General features: G+C 40.2%; 1 long non-coding RNA gene across 1 annotated transcript in view; it reads left to right on the forward strand.

Annotated features, from left to right (window-relative positions):
* Positions 1-22,528, forward strand: part of LOC110406366 — a 283,084-nt gene that overhangs the window by 119,893 nt on the left and 140,663 nt on the right. The window contains exons 3-4 of the long non-coding RNA XR_002443444.1: positions 8,790-8,908; positions 12,457-12,604. This is a non-coding gene — a long non-coding RNA (uncharacterized LOC110406366). The remainder of the gene's footprint in view (positions 1-8,789; positions 8,909-12,456; positions 12,605-22,528) is intronic.

The following is a 22,528-nucleotide window of genomic DNA, read 5'->3' on the forward strand; positions in this document are numbered from 1 at the left end:
GTAGTTCCAGGTGCAAATCACAGGCAGTAACATTAAGAGCTTGACAGTCACTGCAAAATAGCTACTGTGCTGCAGTAACTCAGCTGAAGGGAGTATGTTAAAACAATGTTGTTACAAGACATGACAAAATGTAATGGTAAATTCTGTCTGACAAAGAGGACGGGTGGTTTCATTTTGGCTCAACACCAAGCATGAGGAGTTCGCGTTTCCTTTTCTGGCATTAGCATATGTCATGGGATACTCTGAAGTGGATGTTCTGTCCGTAGGTGGGTTGGTAGTTAACATGCCAATAGATGGTGCTCATAACCAAGTAGCGTTATGCACAGAATTTCTAAAATCAGGGCAGTGCTGTGCACTGCAAATGGCTTCCCTTGCTTCTCTCTTACTATAGACTCCAAAGGGAAGCTGGAGGGCAGCTATGTTCAGTAGGCAGTAGTCACATTTTAGCAGCTTGGATTCAGGTCTTCTCTGCAGCCCTTCTCTAGAGCCCTGGGCAAGCTGCTTATTTATCTTGCGTGAGATGCCTGAACTTCGAGTACCTCACTCAGAAGTGAAAGGAAAAAGAAAGGCAATAATAATGCAGGCCAAGTACCTGGTTACAGGGCTCTCACCCATCCAAGGGAGGAGCCTGTCCTACTCCAGTGCCCATCAGGAGTGCCTGGGCTCCCAGCCTGCCACTCCAAGATGCAGTTAAGTATACCTCTAGCCTCTTAGTAGCACATCAGTTATTCTTCTGCAAAATAAGGCTATGGCGTCTTTAATGCATAGGGACATTGTGAAGATGAGTTGGTGGAAGACTGCTCTTTTCAATAGTAGGTTCTTTATTAAATTAAAGCTTGAAACCACTGATAGCCACGAACTTGATTTACAATTAATCATGCAGCTTGTATAACTGATGGACGTGGTCATAGAACTTCTATTATACCAGTAACTTCAGGGCAATAGAGTTGCAAGAGCTTGGAAACCCATGACGTGCTTCAGACAGACCAGATCACTAGCACACAACAGAGCTAGGCATATTAATTACAGCTGAAAATGCATCCTATTACCCCTTCCTTGACATTTCTTTCCCAATGTTCCCCAGTCCCAGTCATGCATAGAGCTCATTGCTGTACTGACAGCTCTTAGACACGCTAACACAAGGTTTTTGACTAAATCCAAGATATAAAAGATGTCAGTCAGTGAGTGTTTGGAACATGGCTTGAAAAGCTTCCATTCCCAGCTAGCACTGGGTACTAATGAGTGGCAGAGTAAGATTTGTAGCCAACAAAATGGTTGCTTATACTTCTAGTGTAGTGGCTAGCAGCCTACTCCTGATTTTTTCTATTTATTCCAGGACATGACATGTCAGATAATTGAATAATAGTATGTCTGACTCAGAAAAAATCTTTCAGCTTAGATAGCAGGTGTTTGATCAAAAATATTCTCTCAGCCATTGACAGTTGTATATTTCCAGAAAGCAGAATTGCTCTTATTTTTTGTAAGTTGCAGATAGAGCTGACAAAGAGAATTATATGTTAAGAATACAGAAAAAGAGCAATGCATGTTATGAAAAAGCTTCTAACAGAAATTGTGATCCAATTTTATTTTAAATTTATAACATAATCTGTCATCATCAGCACAGTGTGGTGCTAATTTATAATCACAAAACAGTCTGAAAATGTGTTCTAGAGTAATGCATATGTGTTTAGTGTCCCATCTATACTCTCATAAATCTTTAATGATAGCTTGTAATGAGCACCAATCAATGTAGTCTGAATATGGATATTTGCTTAGATTAAATATACTATTTAAAACCAAAAAAGTGTGTTTGGTAGCATGGAGCGATTGGATAACTCAAAACCAGGGGTTATTAAATTAAATCAAAAAAGACTTCAAGTAAATATGTTCTAAGTAAATGACATTTAATAATCTTTGTTATCAATTCAGAAACAGAGGATAGATCTGTTGCACCAATCATTTGCTGCCCTCATTCTGGTTAAAACATTGGTTTGAGTGAATATTCTGCAGCCTGCAAACACACAGAGCTGTAGCCAAGCTCCATCGTATAGCAGTCACACAAAACCATCCATTCTTTGCCTTGTGCTACTCCTATGTCCATTTCTCATCTGACTGATGGCCCTTCAACAGTGGAGAGCCACTGCTTTAAGAGAACCACAAATCCTTTCTCCAGCAGCCACAGCTCTGAGCAGCAGCAGCGAGCAAGGAGGGAGTTGTTGGTCTTTGCTTGGCACTGGGAGAGAGGAGGAGGAGAAGGAGGCTGTAGAGCTGGTGGTGGAGGAAGATGTCTCTGTTTTCTGAAGACACCTGGGTGCTGCAGTTCCTGAAGCAGAGCAGGCACGGCATTGGCCCACTAGATTCAGGGTCTGACAGAAGCTCTGGGAACTACTGATTTTCTTTGCTGTTTCAGACTGACCAGATGCCTAGCACATTGCTGGATACCACTACCTTTGAGGTGTTTGTTGTTTTTAACCCACAGCTTTTTGCATTAGATGTCAAAATGTTCTGATTTAATATCTTAATTAACTTTGCTGTTAGCAGGAGCTCTGCTTATTAGCTCTGGAGACTATCAGGAGCTATACCTTTCTGACAGTGTTTCAGGTGTAGGAAAAATGAGCGTGTAGATGACAGAGCATAATGTATGGCAGGAAAAATTTTGAGTGCTATGATCATATCTAGCCACAGAGACATAGAGAGCTACTTAACTTCAGAGAACACGTTGCAAAGACTCAGTAGGCTATAGAAGCTATAGGATTCCAATGGTAATCAAGGAACTACTAGCAACAATTAATGGCATCTCTCTGGTTGGTTTGTTTTTTTTTTCCCCTCATTTTTAAAGTTTAGAATTACTTGAGATGGAAGTGACCTTCAAGGGCCACCTGGTTCAACTCCCTTGCAGTGACAGGGGACACTTACAGCTCGATCAGGTACTCAGAGCTACCACGTTTCCCAGGATCCTTCTCTTTTCCAGGCTGCACAGCCCTAGCTCTCAGCCTGTCCTTGTAGAGCAGGTGTTCCAACCCTTGGATCATTCTTGCTTGTATCTATGACACTACAACCTATGAGCACACTTTGTCATGTGTTTATGTACAACAGCTTGATGATTTGGAAAAAAAGAGGATGAGGAAGTAAGGAGAGGGATTTAGAGATGGAGGTTGGGATCTTGTGCTGAGCTTCTCAATTCTCTAAGGTTTGCAGAAGCAATAGCTGGAGGTATTTTAAGTGACAGCACCAATTTCCGTAATTGCTGATCCCTGCTGCTCATTTCACAACACTCTCCACCAAATCTCCCTTTCTTCTGGCAGGCTCTTCGTCAGCTGCTCCTAATCCAGTTCACTGTGCAAAAATCCTGCTGCCAGTGCATCAGAGAGGCAATGCCAGGCTGGGGTGGTCTGGCTAGGAGGAACTGTTGAAAAGAAGGGACTCGGGGCTCCCCATGCCACCTCCTCCAGTCACCCCAGCCAGTGACAGTGCTGCCTGTAGATTTTGTGTTGCTGGGTTCCACCACTGCCTTCCCACTCCTGCCACATCCACATACCTGGAAACATTTTTTTCAGTTGATTTTATAGGGAAAGGCTCCCCACATCTGAATGGAGGTGTCACAGCAGCTTTATATTGCTTCAGACCTTTTACAGAGGCACCAGAAGACAGGGCACACCCCTGGATTCTGGTTCTGACCCAGCCAGGTGCACTCCATGTGATCCTATTTCTTCATCCTTCCAGCCGCTGTTATGAATGGGTGGAAAGGAGCTCTGAGACTTCGTTCTGAGATTCTTGGTTTATTGATAGAGTACATTATAATTATTTCTTCAATTTATAGTGATACTTGGTCAGATTGTTACACGGCCTCTGAAGATTTAGAATTAGAAATGAAGCAGTGAAGATGTTTCTTTTTTACAGTAAGAAAAATTAAATAACTTTTTTAATCTAATCACAACCAGTTACCTCCGGTTTTTGAAACTTTATAGAAATTGGAAGCAGAAATGTAGCACAATTATTAAAAGTGAAATTCAGTTGTTAGTGAGAAAGGTAAGTCATTAACCTTTTTTTCCCCAAGTATTATGTATTTGTAACCTCCTGCATGCCAAGGTAAGCTCCGCTTCTTACTTTTGTCTCCTGGTGGAGCTGGCATTGGATTTATTGGAGCTTTGGCATTCACTTAGGTGTTGCAAGTAATACCCCTCCAGTATGATTACAGCATCTCCTTTGCTTGGACATTTCACTGATCTCTAATTTCATCCAAGATTTTGTGGATAGAAAGGGAGAATGGAGAAATATTATAGTTTTCAATTCATAAAATAACTGTGCAAAATATAGCGACTTTGGTTGTAAAACTTTAGGTTTCTACAGAATTTTATTGTCTGAAATCTGATTTCAGATAAATTCCAATTAGAACCCAGGAAAACCTACAACGGATCACAGCTAAAGAAAACCACAGATAGCTTGTAGGACTTTAAATGCATCTAGATTCTCTTGAAAGGTTCACAAACTTGGGGAGCTCAGAAAAGAATTTAGTGTATCATTTTCATTCAATGCCTCCATCACCATCTGGGTGAAATTAGTAGCTGGATAGCAGGACAGGTACTCATCTGAGCAAACAGAAGTTCAAATCAACATACTGTTGATATGTTTGCTTTTGTCTGGCTTCATACTCATTCAGTCTCATGAAGCCCTCATTGCTGTGGACTTTTATTCCCAGTACCTCAGCTAAATACAGCCAAAGGAGACTTAACCACTGGAACAATACCCAGTGTAACCACTTGTCACACATCAAGTGTCTTCTACCCACCTGCGTCCTTGGAAGTTAGTTAAGACTCTGGAAGAGACATTCAGTTTATGTTTTTATATGTTGTTCATCATTTCAGTTTCTCGAGTTTGTGCTTCTTTGTACTGCAAAACTTTGAAGGACATTTTAATTGCACTCTTATTTATAACTTGCTTACTTGGCCACACAGTGCCACTTACAGCAGATCAGACGTGAGACTCTCTACCTCTGCCTTTGTTCTATGGAAAAGATTGATAAGTAATTTACTCTCCGTGGAATGCTCTACAAATGAGATAAGTGATTGGGAGAAAGATTTTTTCATCTGGAATTATTTTACTCAGAGAACAAATGTGGTTGTTCTTTTTCTGACTACCAACATCAGGACGTATGGACCAGATTCTCAATCAGAGTAAATTAACAGAGTCAATACTGATTTACACCAGATGCATTTATTTTTTCTGTAATGTTTTGTCTAGTTCTGTAATTTTGTCTAACCCCTAATTTCTTCTCCCTGAACTTAGATTCTGAACTCCTGTAACTCCCACATCTGTTTATTTATTTCTGGTTTGTATTGTTTCAGCTGGGTTGATTAACATACTATACTTTTCAACCATGTTCAACAGAATATATGCTGCATGTTTAAGCTCACATTCTCTTTCTGTTTTGCTGAAAATCAGTACAAAGGCAATTTAGGAAAATACGTGGTTTTCTCCTAACACCAGTTAAAGAAACTGTGAATACTTAACAAAGGAGACCAATCCTGTCGCTGTAAGCATGCGGATTTCTTTCTGACTTCAGCAGGATTTAGTGGGGTACACAGTCTCCAGAGTATTAATCTGTTGTCACGGCTGGGAGCTGGGCCTATCTAAGGAAATGATGCTTAGCTCTGTGTCAATCAGTTCAGCTTCAGTAAAAAGAAAAAGGCTCCCAGCCTTCTTTCCAGATATTAAATATAGGAACAGGATTTTGTAACTCCAAATCCTAACAGAAAGAAGGTTTTAAATATCCATTTTAAAGGCTTCTGATTTTTGGTGCTTATTTGTCAAATCTCCAGTTGTAGCACCTGCTGAAGGCTGGGCAGCTTCCAGCGTGTTACCCAGAGTCATGCCAAACTCTGGCTTGGGGGCGTATGAATGTCAAGCTGCATATTACACATCAATGGCACCGCTGGTTTGAACTCTTGAGCCAGTAGATTGGCGGACAGAAAGACTGCGTGTAAAACCAGCTTTCAAATGTGCTTGGCTGTATGCAGCTTGGGGGCCTTTTTTCTGGAAGCTGAAAGTCTTTGTGAAATATGAAAGTGTTTGTTTCAATAAATAAATGGTATTGTGCGCTGAACAAAAGCGTGGCTGCAGTTCTGTCTATCCCAAGCACTAACCAATGCTCAGATAAACACATTTTATTAACTTATTATCATTTAATTTTGGTGGAGTTTTATTATGCTTTTTATTGTTGATGTTAATATGTGAAATGCTGTTAATCAACCTTTATTAGTGAATATTTGATTAATAGCTAGCAGATGTACTTGTCCCTGTTTTTATTATGTTAAATGCAACGTGCCCACATATAATTCATTATTTTAATGACACAGTGGGCTAATAAATCAAAGGAGCTCTTGAGAATGCAACAGACAGAATTACCAAGGGCAAAGCTGTGCATTGTTTTAAAAAATAATAAATTTGTGCATTGTTTTAGATGTGGCATGGACCTGATAAGCAGTTACCTATGACTCCTGATATCACCTTACTGTGGAAATGACTAAGAGCTTGTAAACAACAGGTCTTTTCCCCCTGACCCCTCTTCTTCTAGAGAGCAAAAATCAATCCCAGACCCAAAGACTTTACAAATCCAAAGAGACAGAGTGGGTAAAGGGTGAGGAAAAGGAGCAGCAAGTACTGATGAGCATGCAGTAAGCTGTCTGCAAATATCCCTTTCACTCTGTGATGTGTGTAGTTTTGTAATTTCAGTCTTGCTAGTGAGCTCAAGTTACAAAGGTAATAGCTACCTGAGGAAAAAGAGAAGAGGAAGGAGGTTGCAGTAAGTAGCTGACCAGCAAAAAGGGGAGAATATTAAGTCAAAATGGGTGTAGGGAGCAGCCAGACGATGCCATCAGTGTCCATCAGTGCCTAACCGCAGCACTGCATTGAAATGTGTGAGTGATGCCCAATTTGACCACTCTGATATTTTCCTTAATAGGAAATTACTATCTATCCAAAGTTTTATGTTCAAAATCTTTACTCAGTATTAATCACTGACAATCTGTAGTGACAGCTGCATTATTGAAAGGGCCCTTTTTGGTGACATATGTCATTCGGTTCCTGAAATAGAATGAAAAGAACTCTCCAAGTGGAATAGCTCCATAGGGGAAGTAAATACCTTGATCCAACAAATTTGGAACCAAAGTAGAGAAAAATTAGGTAATTTGCAGAAATTCTGAGACTAAGCTAAGAACTGCGCCTTAATTCCTTTAGTCCCATAGCAGCATTCCCTCCCTGCTCTAAATTGACTATTTCTAATGGAAAACATCTTATTTATGACAGTATAGTAGTTGTGAGTATGTTTAATGGCAAGTGCTATGAAGTACATGTAGTGTAATGCACACATTGAGAAACACAGCTGTGTGTGTGATTTACTACTCTGTTATATTTCACAGGCTGCTTATTTTTGCTGGCCTTGGCAATGTGCTTGATTCAATGAGGGATTATCAGATTTGATGGGCTCTGTATTTAATTCTGTGGCTTGGTTGAAAGCTACGCTGCTTTTGCATTGATTTCCATGTGCAATTAATACATTCATCAGTGACTAATGCATGCGGAGATAATATACTCTACTCATTTCAATCTCTCCTGCGTACATTTTAAATCAAAGTAGCACCTGGTGGCCAAAACCTCCTGAGATGTCGTGGATTTAAGGTGGAAGTGTAGCACTAAGAGTTGCTTGCATAATACTATAGTAATTTTCAGTAGTGAAACAACAATTCCTTAGAAATCTGAGTAGTTCAAAAGCTTAAACACCTTCACATCATCACTGTCTTTCCATGGCTTTCTTGTCCTGTGTCCTGCTCCTCCTCACAGTGCAACAGAATGTCAAGTCAGCTGGAGAGCAAAGGAAATGATCCCCTGAAATGTGAAACATTTTCCCTCTGATAAGCCTTCAAGAAGTGACCCTTATACAATAAATTGATAACAGCAGGGTGTATGGTTGTGCAGATACTTTGCATAAACCTGGCTCTGAAACAGGATTTGTGCTCCTTGAGGAAGTATCATCTATTATTCTGAGTTTGTTTCAAACTAAAAAAAAAATGCCAAGATTTCATGAAAGCCTCAGAGATCCTCTTACAATTAACTTTGCTGAAATGTTATTTTGCTCTTTCTGACACGTTTCATGTATCATTTTGACAGGTATAATTCAGCATATAATCTAAAAGTCATAGCTACCTAAAACATTTAATTCATACTTCAAGACAAACAAATGTTTTGACCACATTCAACCAATATTTTTTATATCCAGTTTTAAAGAGATTGATATCTGTGTCCGAAGCACTTCAATTCTGTCAAATCTGTGTTTTCAGATATAACATTCTTCCATTTATAAGTACTCCATCCAGTCAGCTCTGATGTGCAGTGTCTGAAGTTGCCAAGTTTTCATCTGCCCAATATAGAAATGGAGCATGACTGATAAGAGTGTTTTGGTGCTGCTCCTGTCAAACTTCATAGAAATGAGACTATTTGAATGTAAACCCAGATCCTCTTCTTTTGTTTTTGTCAAAAACATCCAAACTTCTTCATCCAAATAGAAAAATTGCTTTGTACTATTGCCTTTGATATTCTATAGAACTCCTTTTAGAACTCCACTTCACAGTGGACCTTTAATTTCTTCTTGATATGAAAAATAAAACTAGTGCTGAAACCTAAAACTTCTTATTGAAATTAAAAAAAAACAACAAAACATACAAACAAAAACACCACCACCACCGACAACAAAAAAACCCTCTGGCTTTCATTATCTGTTTATATTCTTACAGTGCTGTCGTTACAATTGCCTGTGAAACAGTAATGGATGATGTCTTCATCGTGCAATAGTGTGACTGGAAATGTTACTCCCGGTTTGCTGACAGATATTTGGAAAAAAGGAAGAAAAATGGTGAGGTTTATCTCTCATAACTTTAGATATATGACATGAAAAGTAGATTTCTGGTCTAAATAAGGTGAATTTCCCCTATATGCAATAGAGAGAAGGGAACATCTAGGGGGTGATTTATCATCCTGTGGAGGCAGTCCAGACAGCTCAGACAAATACACAGCTTCCAGAGTGACGTGGGACTCCAAGTGCTCTGCATAATCAAAACAAGGTCTCCAGATCTGTAGCCCAGCAATAAAGCTGCATTCCAGCATGTGCCTACTGTAAGTAATCCTAGTTGCCACTTCTCAGAGAATATCACATTCTGTAACCCTAGGAGCAGAGTAGCTGAATTATGTGGGGATATTAACCAAACCAGATGTATATACTCCACCAGCTCTTCCAAGTCCACACTGAAAACAAAAGATCTACCCACCTCTGCCAACCGTTTTCATCCATTTTGCATTCGGAGGTGTGTCACTGGCTGCATTTTCCCATGCTTTTTGAATCTTTCTTCATTAGGAGCTTCTCGCATCTGACAGGTAATTTGCCTGCCTACAGCTACCTCTATTAACACTACCTTTAGACTGAGCACATAGGAACAAATGGAAAAAGGATGTTGTGCTATTTAATGAAGTACCTGTCCCTCATCTGCTTTCAGTCTGTCACGTGTCCTTCCCACTCCTTTCCTATGGCTGTATTTGGGGAAGGAGAGTTGCTTACACCTGTGTGGATGTTTCCATTGCATATTGCACAGATGTTTGTCCTAAACCAGAATGTGCTACTTGTTATTCAAAAGGATTACTTCTGCAGATGTTCCTATCACTATGCCCTCCTTTCTTTTCCTCTGTCCGTCTCTTGTACATGAACAGATTGCAGTGAGTTTTCTTTTGTTACCCTCCAGAGAACTAAATCCCAAGACAGTCCTCTGGGTTTTTCTTTCCTTATTCCTAAGCAGCAGTTCATTCAGGCATACATATGGCTTTCTCTCCTTCCTCACCATCTGGACAGGTGTTTTCTCTTGACTGTACATTCTTAATCCATGACAGAAATGAGAAAACATCTTGATTTTTTAAGAAAAATAGAAAAAACATTTTTTTCTTATGCAAACTGCTTTTCAGTTGTGTGCTCCTGTAACAACCTGATTTTCATATAAAGACTAGTTAATATAACAAGACCAGAAAGTTTATTCTCATTATATATGAATCCCAGTGTGATAAGTGCTGTGCAAACGTGCAACAAAAATGAGTCTTCCCTGCCTGAAGCAGTTTCTGCTCATAAAAGAACGGCAGGCAAGTGCAACAACCAGATGAGAGGATTCAAAGTAGTGATGAGATTTTTGTGTTCCACATATCAAGCAATGGTCAAAGAACCCCCACTGCCAAATTGTAACGATTGGTTTATAGGTAAATGAGAGGTAAGAAGTTATTAGAAATAAATACCCGGTTAAATGCAGGCAGAAAATGCTGAAGATCTACTTAAACAATCATACTGAAACCTTCACAATTATGTTGGGCCATTTTAAGGTCAGCATTAGCATCATTTTTTCAAGACTTCAGATTCCAGTGTGTGTCTTTGCTGTTCTGGAAAGAGGAATGTGAATATATGCAGTGCCTGCATGAAAATACGCTTTCTTGAAATTCTGCTATTTTTTATTTCTTCTTAATTTCTTCTCAGAATTGACTCTCTCAAATTGGAGGTAGCATGAAAAAATGCATATTTATGCACTGCATGTGATCCCCTCAGGTAAATCAAGGCCGTGATGTGGGAATGTTTCATGAGCAAGTAGCAAGCTGAGAGCCGTGTCCGTGCACATGTGCAGGGCTTTTTATTTGATGTTGTCTGTCTCTGTTAGAAACTAAAAAATGAATGAAAGAATCTGTCTCTAAGCCCTTCGTTCTTCACTACTCACTATATAGCTCTTCCTAAATTAATGATTACAACCAAGATTTTAATACGATACCCTTGTCTTTCGCACCGTAAGCATCCCACACACTTTCACACCTCCCACCGTGACAGCTGAAGGAGCAAGAATGAGCGCAGCCCCAGTGTAAGCAAAATCAAAGAGATTTATTCAAGGGTTATACAGATTTTGCAAGAAATTTTCTTACGACAATGGGCTATTGGCTAACATTCAAGGTGATCTTCCCTGAGCCTCATTAAGCTGTCTTTAGTAGTTAGGTTTAAAATGGGAAGCTGGTGGCTTCCTAGCCATCTGAAAGAAGAAAGGATGAGATTCATCTCTGCTTGCAGTTCTTTTATGGCTGAGTAAAGTGCCTTGACTGTTATTCAGAGTGACCGCATACAGAGTGAAGAATGCTGGCTCCAGTGAAGTCTATGTGAGAGATATAAACTGTGTTGAATTAGCTCTTCAAATATTTTGAAACCCTGCTGCATTAATAGGCTTATTTTTCAGCATGACCCTCAGCAGACCCAAAAGACTGTTGGTGTGTTTGAGGCACACAGTAAAAGGGATGAAAAGTTAAACTTTTTCTGGTACTAAAGTCAACAGGGTTTCTGCTGTGACCTTCAGATCTGGCTAGGAATAAGAGCTTTATCCTATAATAAGATCTTATTTTATGGGTGGGAAGGAGGAAAAACTTGTATAGGAAGAACTTAGGTGTTCTGCGGGATTCCCAGCACTTGGGCTGTCTGAAGGATGAAGCCTCAGAATTGATTTTTTTCTGTCTTTGCTTCTGAAAAGCATCTAGAAGAGACAGGTCAAAAAGGGCAACATTTAGCCAACATTGCCAAGCCCCAACCATTGCCAGATTTTCCTCATCTCTTTAAATGACAGACAATGGATCTGAATGAAATGCATGCCCCAAGATGTTAAAAGCCTCCTTCTTTTCAGACATTACAGACACAGTGTCTGTTTCAGATACAAGATTCCAATAACAGGTGAAAAGCATGAATACACAATGAGGGTGGGGAGGCAGCATGCTGGCCATGCATCTGAGGAAGAGCATTCTCAAACAGAACTCCACAGAATTAGCCCCACAACTGGACAGAGATTAGTGTCCCTTACATTTGGTGTTGCCATTCTGCGTGGGTGAGAAATTTTTCTTCAGGTATTCCTAATATAAGTCCTCTCTCAAAAGTTGGCATTTCCCAGGTGTCCTTCCCGTAGCCTGAGATCAGGGTTATGGGGTTGGAGCTTTGGGTCAAGAGACGTTGTTCAGATTTAAGTATCTGAAGTCAGTGTGGATGTTTAAACTGCCTGTGTTACCCGCAGTTCATGTCTGTTTTCACTATTCCTCTATATATTGGAAATAATAAGAACTTCAAACACTAATTAAAGAGCCTGGTGCAGGTACCTGTCTAGGACAACCCACTGAAGTGAGCTGAGTGCACTGCACTTGCATAGTGGATGAATAATGGATTCAGAAGCACAGAAAATCTTCTCGAAAGCATTATTTTCATCCTCCAAATGTTATTTATTTGGATCAGAATGGATCTTTCCAGCAATAGTGATGTTCATCAAAACCCTGCTTTGTGATACAATATTGCTCTTTTATTAAGCCATAATACTAGTAGATTGTTTTAAGCCTTATGCTGTGAATCTCTTGCAGATGAAATGCTGCATCGGGAATATCTGTATGATAAGGAGATTGGAGGATGCTTTTCTGCATAACTTTATCATTCCAATGGTCTGGAGGATTTGGATGATTGAAAACCAACAAGTAAATAAAGCCCTATCTATTACATAGCCAACTGTTGGTAAGTATTGAGTGATGGGGAGGAATGTTTAAATGATCACGTGAGGCTAAATGGTGCTGCATGGACGGAGTGACTGAAACGGCATTTTAATCAAATCTGACAGCTCTATTGCATTATAATTATAGACTGCCAGAGGCGCTTTTTAGACTATCAGTACTTTTGGGATAGTTTGCATCTAAATTAAAATTGAACTTCAAAGCAGCTTGATGGGGATGTGTTTCCAAGGAGTTTCAAAAACGTGAAAGACATGAACTGATTAGCATTATGCACTGTACCAGCTGGTTGCTACTGTAAAAAAAGTAAAGTAGCAGCCATGCTGATAATCAGAAAGCACTGTCTTGAATCCTATTAATTCTCTTTTGAATTATTTATTGGAGGGGTTGTTCCAGCCATGCACTTCCTTTCAAATGTTTATTTAGTTTCTCTGTAAAGGAAAAAAATTTGGAGGATGAGAGAGAAATCTGGAAAATCTCCAAGGTTAGCTCACTAGCAATCTGTTTAGATGTCCTCTTCTCAACCCAGCCTTGCTCTGCTAAATATTTATGGCAATGTTTAACCAATAAATCTCACCCACCTCCCCATTTACAGTAAAACAGAAGAGTGAAATGCTTTAAGAGAAGATTACCTCTTTTTTATCATGAGAGAGAAGGAGGTACCATGAAAATATTTTAATTTTGGGAAAACCTAAAGTGTAGAACCTCAGCTGCAAGCATCTGTCTGTCCACATTACAGATGTTCTGCCTGAAGCTTCTATTCTGATCCCACCTCAAGACACCACCAACAAAGAGGAGTTCACAGCTCCACAGTGTTTTCTCTTCCTTGTCATATTGTATAGCCAGCATTCGGAAGCCGCCGACATTCTCAGGGCTCAACACCGTCTTTAGATACATACATGCATCACTTGGCACATTGTAGAAAGTCAGCCAGTGTCTCAGGCACAAGCAGAATCAAAATGTATTGCAAGGCAGGCTGTGTGCAGTAAGGAAGGAACAGGGCCCTCGTCTACTAAAGTATTCAGGTTTCTCAATACATTTCAAATAGAGATGAAAAGTTTTAAATATCTATGTGCTTGTAATGCCAGTTTCCCATCAGCTCCTGTCCTTTGTCTCATAGTATTCTATAATGAAGATCTCTTAATTCTTTTTACTTTGCTTCCACCCACTGTAGGATTCACTTAGCTCCAAATACTTCAAGGGGGACTATGGTGAATCAAAGCAGTGTGTCAGACCGACACTGTTCAGCAATGGCTAAGGTTGGTCTCTTCAGAACAGTACTGTGAAATTGTTATGAGATACACGGATTTTGTTTTTCCAATACATTTATTCTTGGCCAAAACCAGTCACTAGATGGAGCATTTAAAGGAGGACTTAAAGGTCTTTAAATTTAATTGAGTTTGATGACTGTAGGTGAAAGAAATGCCAGTTATATAATTTAGAAATACACAGTTTGGCTTCTATATTTTCAATACTGTCAATTGCTATCTGTGAGCACTTTTGAGATTTGTCTCAAGATACTGGATCTATTCGGATGCTTCCACAGTTATCTACCCACCTACAGTGCCAATCTGTATAAAATTGCGGTATGCAGAATCTATGTAAACAACCTGTGCAAGAAATCTGAAGCTTACTTACCACTAGACCAATTTTTAACATAACTTTCGATAACTTTCAGCAAAAGTTTCAATCCTTTTCCATTTATTTTCACTCTGCAAAACAATGGAATAACTCTGGTAAAAATGCAGTGTTTCTTTTGTATTTTCATTATTATTACTTTCTTGCTGTGGGAGACTTTGGTCGTTTGTGTATATTCATGATAAGCAATTCACGACTTCCTTTACTGGTAGTGCACGTAGTTAATAGTATATGGGAACTCTTTCCATAGACTGTCCATAGGATGGCATCATGACTATTTCTTAAGCCAGAGCATTCATTCTCACAGAATTAGTTTTAGTAGTTTCTCAGGGACAGAGTCAGAAAAAAATGCATCTTTCATTAATCATTTTCTTATAAATTATTTACTGTTTTGCAACAAAACGTTGAAAATTTGTCAGGTCTCCCTCAACCATCATGCACTTCCTTTTCCTCAGTCCATGGACATACAGAAGTATGCAAGCAACACAGGCCAAATTTGATCATCACTGTAGTTGGTTGTAAGTTGGTTTAAATAACTGAGCAAACTTCGGGCTCTTAAAAGCTGGAAACCTCTACAGGGTGGATAGCAAGGTCTTGCCACCACAAACTCAGATTTCAGTGGCAGCTTTGCCTAATTTCATTGCAAGTTAGTATGCTGAGCACTTAAACCTGGAGAGGTTAAACATACATACTTAGCTTTCCTAACTCTGGCTGGTTCCCCTGCCCTCCACCCAGTGCACAAGGTTACACACGTCCTGCTGTATGGCAGGGATGAGAGCACCGTGGCCGTTCATACACCACCCTCTGTGCACTGCTCATCAGATCTCTCTTTGCAGTCCAGTTGCCCCTCAGCTGAGAGCTGCTTCATTGCATGCAGCTTCACAGACAGACAGACGCTGCTTCTCTCTGGGTTCTGCTAGGTTTTCCTCTCAGCTGACACAGACACTGTGACCTGGTAACACAGCAGGATTTTGTTTCTCGTAATTCCAATGGTATTTTTGCTGTTAGAATTACCATCACAAATGATTCCCGCAGGAGCTCTTTTCAACAAGAAATGACAAGTTATTAAAGAAAAACGCTTGAAGACATTTAAACTGAAAGCTGGTATTCCCGTTTACCCCTTGACAACATATCAGCCGCTCTCTGAGACGGGGCGAGGCAATTTTCACAGAGCCTTTCTGCTTTACTGCACTCTCTCTCCCTCCTCCACCCACTTTTCTCTCTCTTGCCAACTGCATGGAAATTCAGAACATTTCCCCAGAAATAGTGTTCAGATCTGAAGCCTGGATATGCATGTGCTGGTAGCTTGCAATTCTTGACATAGTTCTGGTGTCTTCAAAGAGTACCTGCCAGCTGCCGGCCTGGAGCAGAGAGGTTCTCACTGCTGGGTCTGAAGAAGAACCAGGCTGCAGAGCCTCCCGCCCAGTGGAAGCCATTCAGTTCTAGGCAGCCAGAGCTCTGAAATGGGGATTTAATGTAAGCCTGTCCAGCTGGGAGTACATCTTGTACCTTCTTCCCACTCTGGTAGTTCGCTTTCCATGTGCCAGCATTAATTCTGCTATGGTATGTCTCTTTTTCATATCCCCTTTTCATGTCAACTTGTTATTCTTTCCTTTCTTCTTAACCAGGTCGAGAGCCAACCAGCATAAAAAGCCATGGGTAGGAAGATGTTTCCTTGTGTTTTTCCCCAGCATGCTCCTGAGTGCAGTGCAGATGGATGGAATGTGCACAGATCCTTTCTTTCTCAGGAACCTCCATTTCCCTGACTAAAAGCATAACTCATGTGATCGTTTCAGCTAATGGCAACTGTTAAGAAAAGACCTAGTTATGACCAGTTCCTTTCACTGATTCACACTACATTGTGCTTTTGATTTCTGTAGCAATGTTGTATAACATTTATACAGTGCTTTCTTCAAGATACACTCTATATATACAGTAAAATGTTACGATAAACATGGCTTACTCTTACACTGAAGCTCAGAAGAAGTGTGGAAAAGTGAAGTTAAATTCCTTCTTGTAGGTAACTACTTGTAAGGGGATTACTTGCACTATAGGGGCACATCCTTCGAGCTGAACCATGATATTAGACTTTCAGCATAGGAGAAGACGTATCACAGAAGTGTAACTATATTTCTGTTGGCATCATCTTTGATTGAGTCCTCGGGAACATATGGAGTGCACTGAGTGAGAATAGATTCAGCGATGCTCTTCATGTCTGCTGGCTGGGAAGTAATTGTAGCAGAAAAAGAAGAAATCACCAACTTGTGCTGGCATGTTCTTCTGCCTGCTTGGATTTATATATTTAGCTATCCATGGCCAGCAAAGCCTTGGCAAGGAGTGAATGCAGATTTCAGGCAGCTCTTCCTGAGTGAGATGTGGTGGTGACAACATACTCTCATGTCATTTGGCTACAGGCAGTTGCTATGATTCTATTCAAAAACAATGAAACTGCCACAGTCGCCAGTTTTCTGTTCTGCTAAGGCACATACATAATAGAGCAATGTAAGATGGTTTGGTGATTGTTGTAACCAACTCAGACTTAAATGCTACCCTCTGAGTTCCTGGCTTGCCACAGGCTTTCCATCTAACCTAGGGAGGAAGGGATCCCTGCCCATTTCCCCTCACCTCACAGCCCTGCAGCTGTTGTCCTTTCCTCAGCAGAGCAGGCAGTACCAGCCATGAGCAGTAAATCAGTACTTCGTCTGCTTGATCTGCATGTGTTTCTTTGGGAGAAGCAAATGGAGCTTTTCACTCTTTTCCTCTAGGCCTACAGAACCAAAATGGGATGAAGGAGTTCTGTCTAAGTGTGCCTGATTTTAAAAATGTTTTGTCCTGCTTGGTCCTGATGGTCTTAATACTAAAAGTACTAAATGCTAATACATGCTAATGCGCTGTGCTAAGGTGTAAGGTATTCTTCGCTGCGAAGCTCAGAAGAAAACAGACACAATCCAGAAGCTTTGGGAAAACAATGCTGTGGTATCAGCCTAGGGAAAAATTATTTGAGATAATATTCAATTGGTGAGAAGTCTTCAATTAAATGCTGGAAGAAGGCACTACTCAGGCATTCAGTCTGAGTTCCACCGAGATTAACTTATTAGCAAAGTATGAGTGATGGATAAAATAAGTCGTTTATAGGAGCAGTTTGCTGTTGATAAAATCGGGTAGGTCTCAAGTCTGCCAGCCCTCTTGGTGACATGCCCTTTTCAGCAAGGCTGCACTTACACGTTCTCATTGTAAGGCTGTGTAGAGTGACTTATCTCAAATGCTGGTAAGCACCAAAGCTTGCAGGTCCATTACCTTGCAACACTGGGACATTCCCATTTGAGGAAGCAGCTGTTAGTGTCCTTAGCAGTGTTTGGGAGAGCAATGTGTTTGGGAGAACAAGTTCAGAATAACCACAGAGACAGCAGGAGTTCAGAGTGCCCCATGCAGATGTTCATGGTAATCGATGGATACCCGTGGGACCGTCGGGCCTTTCAGGTTCAGCTCATCTCTTAACTTGCCATTAGACACTTTTCCAGTTGAACACGCTTTGGGTCTGAAATGCGTAGGAAAGAAATGAGCAATAGGAAAGGGAGCAGAGCCTTTCTTCTGCGTATGGAAATTATTCTTCAAGTGTCTTTGTTGACAGCTGGCATGGCACAAAATAAATATAGGTCTATTTGCAAGTAAGCAAGAATTAGCATAAACAGCAGCTGCTGTATTACCAAAAAAAAAAAAAAAAACCATGTAACAATAAAGAATTTTTTTCTGCCTTCAGAAACAAAGGTAGGTAAAAAGCCCGCATGAAATAATGAGTTAGTTAACCACCTGTTAAAGTTCTGAGAACCAGCAACATGAAAGAGCCATTTGTTGATGGCACAAACGTTTTTCTGAATCAGATTTGCTAATTAAAACTGAATCTATACTTATGATAAAAAAAAATGCGAAGCAATATCAAAAAAGTTCTCTTGCTTATCCCCTCTCTACCAAATTAATGGGGTTCCTACACTTGTCTTTTCAGTTGCTTTCTTACTGCATCCAAATAGTTGTCTTAGTTTTTTCTTAGCTTGCTTGGATATGATTTCTTTCTCCTTTTCTCCACCTGTATAGCCATAATCAGATCATCAGAACGTATAATTGATGATGTATAGCCAGATTGCATCAAGCAAGATAACTTTATGGTCTTTTGTTTCTTATACATTTCTCTGATAAAAGCTAGTTAGTAGTGTACTCAGGAGCATTGTCATATTTTAATAAAAACTAATCATCCAGCCCAGTGAAATGCAGAAACATAAGAAGCAATTTTAAGTGTACCATTTTAGATTGATGATGCCTAAATGTGTATCTTAATCAGTTTCCCAAGGAAGGTAGTTTACTTGTTCAGTTAACTTTTCGTTATAAGTTGTACATCCAGCTCTCTGCAAATGCTATACATTAGCTTATCTGGATTCTCTTTAGTATTATGGCTCATAACTGGTTTTCATTTGTTTGGAACTGCAGCAGTTTGTCTCTGAATATTTCTGGTATTTAAAAAAAATGAAAACATGGTAAATAATAGCCCTATTTAGAAGTTATATAGAGCTTTACAATGTGTCTTGAAATCAGTGTGAGTCTTTCCAGAATACATTTCAGGTCAGAGTAGCTCAGAATGAGATCCTGAAACTTTTGCTTTCCAGAATACTCACTTTGTTTCACAAGGCAATAAATCAGCTCAGTAAAATATTACCCGTACTCACAAAGGCATCAGAATCTTATGTTAAACAGACATCTTATCCCTGGAATGTGTGGCTTGGGGGAGGGTGTGTATGGGTGTACTGCTAGGTCTGATGATGTGCTTATGGCTGTGTAAAAAGTCAGGGTCAGTACTGCTCCAGGTCTTTCAGCTTATGCAAAAAAAATCACTATCACATGTCCAAGAAATGTTATTTCTCCCAGCCAATTTCTGGGTTTTATCGAGACATGTTCTGGCTCTCCCAGCTCACCCAGGTGCTGCAGCTGTAAGCTGACAATACTTCCAGGCCAGTGCAGCACTCTCACTAGATATTGCAAAGGCATATTTTGAAGAGAAAATTATAGCTGACCAAAACCAAGGTGTTTTCTTATTGTTGGAGAGGAGATATGTGAGGAGTACCAGTTTTTTGAATGCGCATATGAAGAGGTAGATGAATGATAGGCTCACAAAGGCAGCCATGCACATGAGACAACCCTTATTTTCATGACTGTTAGAAGATGACTTGCAATTTCTACAGAAAGTGTTACACATTACACATCTTGCTTTGCTGGAAACTATTTCTTCCATCTATTCTTTTCAAATTTATCTCTTAATTGAATATTGTAAGTTTGAAGTGGAGCCGATTGCAGAGTTCAGATCTAAAGTCTTAACAAAACCAAGATGTGGAGTGAAGATTTGTTCCTTACCGCCATCACAAAGAAGTCTCCACTCTTATGCATTTCAAGGGCCTTTACTTTCATAATACCACAGGAAAATTCCATGACAAAACCTAGTACCAAGCCTCAGTTACTTAAACACTGGTCCATTAGCCACCAGACCACAGCTTCTCCCTCTGCCCCTTCTGTTTATTTTCGCAGCTGACAGCTGAAATGAAGTTGATTTTCGGGAATTCATGACTTTGTTTATTTGAGTACGTCGTCACACTGTGATTTTCCCAATGCCATCTCTTCCTTACCTCTTAAGAACCTGACAGGAACTTGCACGGACCCAGTAACACAGGCACAGGTCAGTTACTTTGCTCATGTTTTGACTTTTCCTTCTCTTTTGTGCTTTCCCTTCCACTCTGCCAATCATTCAGTCAACACTTTTATTCTGCTGTCTAGTCTTCTTTCAGTGAATAACTTCACTATCTGCTAGGGTCCTAATAATTCGCTGCTTTTTTGTTTTAATGAAAAAGCTCTATTCTCTTGATATCAGGCCTCCCAGAGCTAGGAGCATGCAAGCCCCTTCTCATCTGCTTGTTCTCTGAAACCCATATTCCACAGGGATTCTGAGATCTATTATTCTTTCCCCTCTGCCTCTGCTGCAGCCAGTCTTGAAAGGAGGGCACTTGAAAAGAGAGAGCAGCAGCAGTATGGCTTATGAATTCCTGGCACACTGCTTTACCCTGAAGGGTATATTAAACAATAAGCGTTTTTTAAACAAAGACCTCTAGTAACCTCACCACGGGCACTGACTCTGCTGATAGATTATTAATTTTAGGCACTAGCTTCAAATTATCTCTCTGAAATACTGCTTGTCTGCTCGTAATACTTGGTCATCAGAAAGACATTACATCTTTCATAAATGCTACCTTCCTTTTGTATCAGACTGCTTAAAGAATATAAACTTGGGTTTCTCTAGGTAACAGTAGCCCAATAGTCACTGCAGAAAATGAGAATGAAGTAAACCATTACAAACCCTCTCATTTAAGCCCACAGTTAACAGTCATGAGAGGAATAAATGCCATCAAAAATTAAAAATGGTTAAACACAAAGAGTCACATTACTAGTAAACAAGAAATGGATTTCCATTTTCACACTAAATATGTAGTTATACTGCTTTGTCTCAGACTTTCCACAGGCTCTTACTCTAAACGACTGTCTCTGTTTAGATTCTTATTTATATTTACTATCCAAAGGCAGTAAACATTCATCATTTGTCTCCTAGGGACTGCGCCAGGCACTTTCAGAAAAAGAAATGGTATTGGATAATAACTATAAGATGATGCATGCAATTAAAACATCGTGCCTTGTCCAAACCATGTTCCAACAGTACGTGTTGCTTTTGTTTTTCTAAGTTGAATATTGCCTGTTTCTGTATTCAAGAGCCAAGACCCCTTCTAGCTGCTACCGCCAGGAGTCTGGGGCGAGGCCCCCAGTGCTGACTCCAGCAGAAGCCTCTGGGCGAGGGTCCATGGCTGTGCTGTGTGCGAGACTGCAGCTGAGCTCTAGCCAAGGCCAGGCTGGCTGCGATGGGAGGTGGAGGGCTGGAGGCCCCTGGGAGCTGCAGGGTCCATCAGGTCGCAGAATGAGAAGTAAAATTGTTTAATGGAGGAAGCATCATTTTTAGGTGTTTTTCATGGCTTTGGATGGTGATTTGCTTTATTTTTGGGGAATGGGAGGCAGACATTTCTCAGCAGCTTGTGCTTTACGGAACCTAGTAAACAAAGACTCCTTGCAAATTGCCTTCAGAGACCAAACTATGTATTCTTTAAAAGCCCACATGACTGGGATTAAAATCTTTATTTTTAACTACTGTGTTTGGCAGCTGGAATGGGGAGGAGAGAATGAGAAGCGCTATGTACCAGGATGAAGTCTCATAGGAAAGGCCTCAAGATTAATTTTTCCCTCAAATAGATTTTGTAACTCTTTAACTTACAAATAACCTCTAGACTTGTGGTCTGTGTTTCATTGTGGTGAGGAGGAGGGATAGGAGAGACTCAAAATTAAGAATTATGATATGACATAACATAACCGTGCACATTGAAATAACCCCATAGCCACAATTGTTTGATCAGCTGAGTTTATAATAGATGTTAATAATCATTCCCATAAACAGCCAAGCATGGCTGAACTTCGCTGAGCTGGGCTTTGCGTACGACTCGGGGAAGGCTGGTCTGTGTTTATTTTGTCTCAGTGGAACTCCTGATGCTTTTTCCTGGGCATGATTCTCCTATACTATTGACTTTCCAAAAGGTTTTGTGGTTCATAGCACTGATACCACTTTAAGACATAAAATGGTCATTACTACTATAATACAAATTATAAATATAATTCTAGCATGATGAATGGGACTCAGGAAAATGGGCTGCATTTCAGGGCAATTGTAGTAGTCCTGGATTTTGGGAAAACAGACAAGGTGCCTCTCCTAAGTATATGCAGTCATCAGTGTTTACTACAAAAAAAAAAATGCTACAGCTGTGCTTCTGGAGCCACATTACAAGATTATAATCTTACATGTGCAATTATTGTGTCTTTCTTTTGCCTATATGGTTGAAGGTAATTTCCCTCCCTCGATGTGATAAATTTACCATTAAACATCCAACGGGATTCTGAGTTTCCTCTATTGGAAGGTATCAGAGGCTTCCATCATGCTGCAGAGCTGGGTTCCCTGTTCCTCTGCAGTCTTGATTTGCAGCATATTCTATCATGAGCAGAGGAAAGTCTTCATTCCTCCATGCCCATGGGGGAATGAGTATGGTCTGATATGTTAATGGCTTTGTGCTGCAGTTGCCAAAAGGACGTGTATGCCTGTTTGCATGCAGAATTAAAGGGTTGTGCAGCTTTTTTAAGTCCCTCATTCATAGAGCTTAGAGGA

Source organism: Numida meleagris, chromosome 14, assembly GCF_002078875.1.
Source record: "Numida meleagris isolate 19003 breed g44 Domestic line chromosome 14, NumMel1.0, whole genome shotgun sequence".
Lineage (NCBI taxonomy): Eukaryota > Metazoa > Chordata > Aves > Galliformes > Numididae > Numida > Numida meleagris.